This window comes from Pygoscelis adeliae, unplaced genomic scaffold (assembly GCF_000699105.1).
Source record: "Pygoscelis adeliae isolate BGI_AS28 unplaced genomic scaffold, ASM69910v1 Scaffold548, whole genome shotgun sequence".
Taxonomy (NCBI): Eukaryota; Metazoa; Chordata; class Aves; order Sphenisciformes; family Spheniscidae; genus Pygoscelis; species Pygoscelis adeliae.
The window spans coordinates 452,667-459,872 of record NW_008825427.1 but is presented as its reverse complement, the minus strand read 5'-3'; the positions used below and the strand labels follow the sequence as shown (position 1 = coordinate 459,872).

The 7,206-nt window shown below is 43.0% G+C and overlaps 1 protein-coding gene across 1 annotated transcript in view; it reads left to right on the top strand.

The window, feature by feature from the left end:
• Positions 1-1,932: 1,932 nt before the first annotated feature.
• AGPAT3 (1-acylglycerol-3-phosphate O-acyltransferase 3) overlaps positions 1,933-7,206 on the top strand; it is a 67,962-nt gene continuing 62,688 nt past the window's right edge. The window contains exons 1-2 of the mRNA XM_009330644.1: positions 1,933-1,994; positions 3,200-3,270. The gene's annotated coding sequence lies outside the window, so the exon portion shown is untranslated. The remainder of the gene's footprint in view (positions 1,995-3,199; positions 3,271-7,206) is intronic.

The window sequence follows — 7,206 nt, the reverse complement described above, 5'->3', positions numbered from 1 at the left end:
GTCCTGTGACCTGCTCAAATTTGCAGCAGGGGAAGGCAGAGAAGCATGGGGGAAGCAGGGGGGAGGGGAGAGGCAGAGAGCGAAAAGGAGGGAAAAGGGCTCCTCCAAAAATTTTGATCCCTTGGAGTTTGTTTTTTGGTTTGGGTTTTTTTTTTGGCTGGTCTGTGCTGAAGGGAGAGCTAATTGGGAATATCTGGTGGCCTTTGAGGGCATCCCATCAGTAACTGTCGTGAATCTGCTCTATGCCACACAACAGCCCACCTGGATCAAGGTGTGACCTAGGCCTGTGTGCTTCTGGGGTTGTGCCACTACGCTGGGGAAGGAGGGGGCCATGGTCAGGGCCTTTGCGGGCTGTGTTAGCAGAATATGCTGTGTGCAGGTGTGCTTGGTCAGCAGGATTGAGAGAGGCTCTTGTACAGGGCAAGGAGTGGAGAGATGCTTTCTAGTTTAGCTGCTTGCCATGAAGCAACAGCAATCTCCTGCCCTTGTGGAATTGCTTTTAAAGGCATGACAGCCTTCCCAGTCAGACTGCTGATGTTTGTCTGGCGCTCTGGAGGCCCAAGATCAGCGCTCGGTAATTCAGCTTGAAGACTCATGTGCACACATCCTTCTTTCCTAGCACCAAGTATAGACAAGCAATGCACTTACCTGGGTTGGAATCAGAGGTGTTAATACAGAAGGTTGCTGGTGTTGGCCGTGGGGGAGAATGGACAAAGGGAAGTGTCCATTCCCTGAACATCGATGTTCCCTCATAGGAGTTACCTGCAAGGTCTGGGAATGGGAAGCATAGAGGCTGTGCTGTCTTACAGTATTTCCTGTGTGATGACCCTGGCCCCAGCACATGCACATCCTGTGGTAGGGGGTAGGGTTGATGATGTGCTCAAAGATCTGTTTGAAGATGTCTGTAGCAAGGGTATGCCTGCCATATTGCCCTCATGTTCTGTGGCCTTTAAGAAGGTAACCTTCATCCCCTTGATCTTTGTGACACCCATCACCAGTTCTCTTGCAGTTGCAAGTCAGCAGTCTTGCTCCTTGGTTGGTTAGCCTCCTCTTGCCACTGGAGAAGCCTCGTCCCCGTTTCAGCATTGCTTGATGAGCGGTGTTGTTTCCACGCAGCTCCAGGTGCCACCGTGCTGGGTCTTCTGTGAGCCTGAAGGAGGTTGATTTTGCCATAGGAAAGAAGTGGTGGCATTCAGCAATGGTGAGGAAGGCAACAGAAGGCAGGGCAGGTATTGAGGAAAGAGAAATGGCACTGAGGCAAGAGAGGCCTCAATAGAAGGCAAAGTGGATCACAAAGAATTGAGAGCTGGTGGTTAACATCAAATACAAAAATACGTTACTTACAGAAGTGCAAAGGGTGCTACTTAACCCTTTGTTTAGCATGAGGTATTCCAGGTATTGCATAAATTTGTGACAGTTGAAGAGTCTCCTACTGCTTGGGATGTGCTGGAGAGCTTTGCAGATGTGCAGCCTGCCCATTGCTTTGGATGCTTGTGACGCCGTAGGTGGATCTTCTGATTTGGTTTCATCCAAAGGGAATCTGGCTTGTGCACACCAAAATCATTCTGTGGTCCAAGTCGCAGAAGCAATAGGACATTCCCTTCAAAAGCAGACTGGTGCTGTGGATTAATGTGCTATTTTAGATCAATTGAGTCTGCGGCTTCCCTGGTGTCTTTGATGCTGGCTATGGCTAGTAAGTACTCAGTGGTGCTCTTGCTGGACTTCCCTTGTTGCTTTTTCCAGCTTCTCATAGTAGGGGCAGGTGCTGGAGGTTGTGCTGGAGTCTTAATTACTCTGAAAGAAGCTATTTTTGTAGCTTGTGTGCTCTTGATTGCAGCATGGCTGTCCTGGGAGTGACCTCCCAAGTTGTTTGTTTGGATGTGTCCTTGTAGTCTTGTGTTCACGTCCCATGGTAAGGAACCAGCTCTTATCTGCAGGATGTCTGCATGGGTCTGGTCAGAGAAGCACATCAGACAGCTCTAGTGCTGAGAAGGGTATGTGAGTGACTCTGTAATTATGAATGGGTTATACCTAGCTGCATATTTGCCTTTCAGTGCACAGGTTCTATGTGGTTCTATGTGGTGTACCCGAGTACTAACAAAAGCCACAAAACAGCTTAATTTGGGCATTAAATAATATAGTAGAAGGGAAGACTGTCAGAGGCAAAATCCAGTTCATTCACAATGCATGTTTCTGGACAAACTTTTGACACGCTTATTCTGGAATTTAATCCATTTTGAAAAAGGGATTATCCAATTCACAAAAGGTAGACAAATTGTCTAAAAAAAATTGTCATGTGAGCTTAATGGCTTTTAATCCAGGAAATAAGAATAAATTGGATATGCTGTTCCTTCTCCACAGATGTACCTATCTTAAGCAAACCCTAACTTTGTTTCTGTTACAGTATGTGATTTTTGTTTTGTTTTTAATAACCAGAGAGGGTATACAGTATTTGGTTTCTGTCTTTCAAAGGTTTTGGATGTTTCTGTTGCCTTGCTTTGGGGTACTTTACAATGATAAACTATTTTTCGATAGCAGGGGAGGTGCTGGCAACAGTGAGAGAATTTCCATTTTTTGTGAGTTTTACGTGGCTAAGAGGAGAGGATTCTTGAATTCAAGCTAGCTATTTCCTTGTCTTTAGTTTTTTACAGAAGACTGAACTGAAACCACAGCTGGATGGGAAACATTTTAATCAGAAGGGAAAAAAAAAATAGTTCAAAACTGGATAGGAGGGTTAGGTGGGTTTGCTCAGTTAAAAGCCTTCAGAGCGGCTTGTTTTAAAATTGCGTAAAATGAACCTGAAGTCTCGCTGCCTTCCATAGTGCAATAGTGATGCAGTGCAAGGTCTTCTAAGACAAATATACAAGGGTCAGTCTGAGATTAAGGTAATTGAGGCACATATATTTTTAACTTGGAAAGGCCTGTATTTTTTTTGAAAAGCCATACTTTTACCTTGTGGCAAGTTGCAGACTCAGGTGATTTGCACTGTATGAAAGTAGTAATAACCTGCCACTGACCAAACTTACTCATTTGATATCAGTGTGTGTGCCGAGATGTTTCTGGTATAGTTTCGTACTCTGGGGTCCCTCACCTGCCTGTTGTTTACCCTGGGATCGGAGAGCTGTCAATGTGTAGGTAATGCTGGTTAGAAAAATACTTGGAGGGTATGGCTGAGTGATGAGACATATCTGTCTTCTAGGTAGGGAGTATCTGGAAGGAAGACAGAGTCCTCCAGGTCAGAGGAGAGAGGAGTTTCAAGTTTATATAGAGGTAAGTATTTTACCAGTATCTTCCCATCTGCCCCCCTGCCCTTTTGCTATTTTCATGAGTACATTAAGAGATCTAGCATAACTCAAAAATCTAAAATAACTGTGGGTAGGTAACAGGTATCTTTCTAGAGCAGGAAATTAAAATATTGTTAGCTTCAAAATACAAGTTACCTTCCAGTTTTTGTGGATGTAAGACCCTCTCTTAAATTACTTTATTTTCTTTTTCTCTTTTAATGAAAGTTTACTACAACTAGGAGAAGCTTCCTTGACACAATTGTGCTTTTCCTGTCTATCTGAAGTACCTCTTCCCGTACAAATAACCCACACCTTTGATAACCTGTATCCTGCCCTTGAAAAGAAATCTTCCAGTAATTTGCATAAGGTCAAAGGCACGAGGCTGTTGGGGTAGTATAAACATGTTGGAGGTAACAGGGCAGGGGTCTTTGGGGCAAGAAGGTAACAGCTATAAGGAAACAGAATAAGGAAGAGATAAGTAGTCTTTTATTGCCTGAATATTGATACGACCTGAGCTGCTGCTGTTGCTGCTGACCTGAGGTTTTGTTGAAATATGGTGTGTCCTGGAGTTGGGGGTGGTGGGTTTGTTTTGTTTTTAACAGCTAACCCACAAGGTGTCTTTGAGGTTTTTTTGGGATTAGACAATTAGAAATACTTCAAGGTGGAAGTTCTTAAGCATGAGGCTCAAGTGTTGCATCTAAGCAGAATGACAAAAAGATTATGCTCAAGAGTTTGCTTTCTGGGTTGGTTTATTTGTTTGTTGGTTGGTGGTGGGTTTTTTTTAAGCATCTCTTTGAAACCAGTGAAACATTATTCTGTGTACACTCCTAACCCTTAAACTTGTATGGTTGAATGGGTGGCGGGATGTACTTGTTGCAGTGCTCATGTAGGTAAGATTCATAAAGCAGACTTTCCAGTAGAATATATTTTCTGGTAATGCTTCATCAGAGATCATGGGTTTTTTTAGATAGATATAAAGGAATAAATATAGAACAACTCAGGTGCTAAAAATATCCACTTGCATTGACGTCTACTTTTTTTTTTTTTTCTTTAAAAGAGACCTTTTGGATATTTAGCAAGATGCTTCATATCTGCTCAGAATCATTTTGGCTGCAGTGATTTTGAGGGAGAGACAAGTCAGCTGATCTTAGAAAATAGCTTATCTTGGTTTGATTTAAGAGTGCGATGTGGGAATAGAGCAGATGCAGAGGAAGAGACAATGTAGGTAATGGCATGAGAAGCTGGTTTAATTACTGCAGCTGTAGAAGCTGGGCATTTGCAATCTTGGAGATTAGAAGACTGCTCAGCTCTTGTGTTTATGGGGGGGAAAAAAAAGATACTAAATACCTCAATCAAACCCTAAGATATATATATAATGGATCTCACTGAAAAGATGGTCCCTTGATAGGAAAGCTGCTTGCACTGGACGGCTTCAGTTACAGTCCAGGATATAGTAACTGTGGCATCCTTTTAAGTGTGAGATGAGGGAATTAATAATTTTCCAAAAGATCTCTAATCTTAGAAGCTGAGATTTTCATAGCGGGAGAATGATTTACTTGAAATGGATTTTGAAGTAATTCTTAATTTGCAGATGATCTGCTGCGGACACGATTCCTTGTGCATAGTTAGCCACTCATTATGTTCTGAGTAGTCCTTTGAGATCTGTGTTGCAAGAATGAACTGGTGAATCAGTTAACGTGTTTAAATCAGTTTAAGATTCAACTATTACTTCAGTTCCCTGTCATGTAGAACTTCAAAATTTAATAATTTGGTGCCACACTCCTTTATTTACAAACTACGCACACATTTTGGTACCTAGAAACATTGAGATCAGCCCAAGCAAGCGTGTGCTACCCACAGTCTGGTGCTGCCAGAAATGGATTGTGTGATGCATGGGGAGGAAGGGGTCAGGGCTTTTTGGCATCTCACAGGTTGTACAGCACTGGGCAGCCGCTGGCCTACAGCAGGTGAAGCAGACCATTCCTGCAGCCCACCAGGCGTTTCAGAGTCGTGACCGCATGCCCCCTTCCAGCTGTAGCCTCCTGTTCTCCACCGATGAGCTGGGAGCACATTGCGTTGCCTTCCCGGTGGCGTTGCTGCGGCTGCTTCTCCCTTTGAACTTAATAACAGGTCAGATCTGAATTGCAGCTTAGACATAAAAATAGCTGGCACCTGCTTCAGTCACGCTGGCCAGGGGTGAGCTGGGGCCCTGCTGCCACCCATGCCAGCCCCAGGGCTGGCATGAGCAAGAGCGGTCTGGTGAGGTTTTCTCTGCCTGTTACAGGTGGAGCAGCCCCAGCCGCGGGGAGGAGCATGGACAACCCCTTGGCAGGGTTATTGGCTGGACTCCTGCAAGATTAATAAAATACCCATGCTGTGTCACCCTTTGATCACGAGTATTTTCTGTCTCCTCAGCAGCGTGGTCTTCTATTTGACTTGGGTTTTTTCCTCTGCTTTTAACCTCTAATGTAGCAATTTACTCTCTTGCTGTGTTTGACCAAGACCAAGCTAGGACAATGTAAAGATGATGCATCCTCTTAGGAATTACATTATTATTTTAGGTTACAATTATCTCAAGCTTCATCAGGCTTCTGAGAATCTATTATTTATGTATATTTCTGATTAATTAGAAATGCTGTTAAGATGGTATTAAAAAACTTTCCTTGTGTAAACAAGGGAAAAAAGACATTAGTTCAAAGGTCCAGTGCACAGGTTCTCCGGAGAAGATAAGCTAGGCCTTCTCTGCCTCGGCAGTCAGCTCTGAAGAATTTTTATTTATTTATTTATTTTTATTATCTCATTGTTGGCCACTGTTGCTTGGAAAGGAGTGTGTGGAACATCTATAATTTTTTTGAGATCCTGAAGAGCTGATGCATCCCAAATTATCACCTCGTTCACTGCAAAATGGCTTCACCCATAACAAGATTATTTTTTTTTCCCCTCAGGATGTAGGTGTATTTATCTGTTCTTTCCTTGTTTATGCTACTGAATGAGATATGCTAGTTTCACCATTGCCTGTTCAGATCTTAGCTGCAGCAGTTCAGAATTTTAAAGCTTTCTTTAAAAGGCTTTTACTTTCTTAATGCAGAATGCTAAGGGCTTTAGGCAGGGAGCCCTAAACTTTTAATTAGTTCAAGTGCTTTATAATAGACTTTATTTCTAAAATGCTATTCACATTCATTAAAGTTCTTAACTAGATTGCCGTTCTAGATCCTTTTAATTTCACTTGTATTTGAATTATGAATAGTGAATAAACAGAAATACGCATAGTTAGTTTAGTCTAACCAGGGGGAGTAAAATAACTACTGAGGAGGATCCCTCAGCTGCAAGTAACTGCCATGCAGGTTTGTGCCCAGTGCTAGGATGTGGCTGTCTCCTGGGGTTTGCTGGTGCTAGCACTGATAGCCATAGGCGCTTTGCAAACAACTTGGAAGCTTGAAGGATCTCCAGCGTTAAGGCAGAGGTGGACAACAGCGAGGCAGATGAGGGACAGTGCCGGAGAATATTTTTAGCCAAGCCTGCTTGACTCATGACCCTGGTGGCAGTCTCTTGCTAAAAGGGACTTAATGTGGACAGGGAAGGGGTGTGTATGGGTGAGCTCAAGGAAATGACGTGAGTTTGGCATGCTGGGCACACACAGGTTGCTGGGAGTTTTAATCCTGATGTGACCAACGCTTCATATACATGTTTTTGGTTTGGAACCTTACAAATTCAAGGCCTGTAAAGGAAAGATATTTCTGCTAAAGACTTGCTGCAATTCTCAAATCCCATGAGGTAACTCCTTCCTATTAACTTTATCTGTGAATTCATAAGAAAATGATTAATTTGGAGTACCTGGAAAGTCTGCTTGTGGAAGATCAGAGCATGAGAATTAATGATCGATTGCTTCTCATTAGTGGGTGAAGAATTGTGTTTTGAGGTT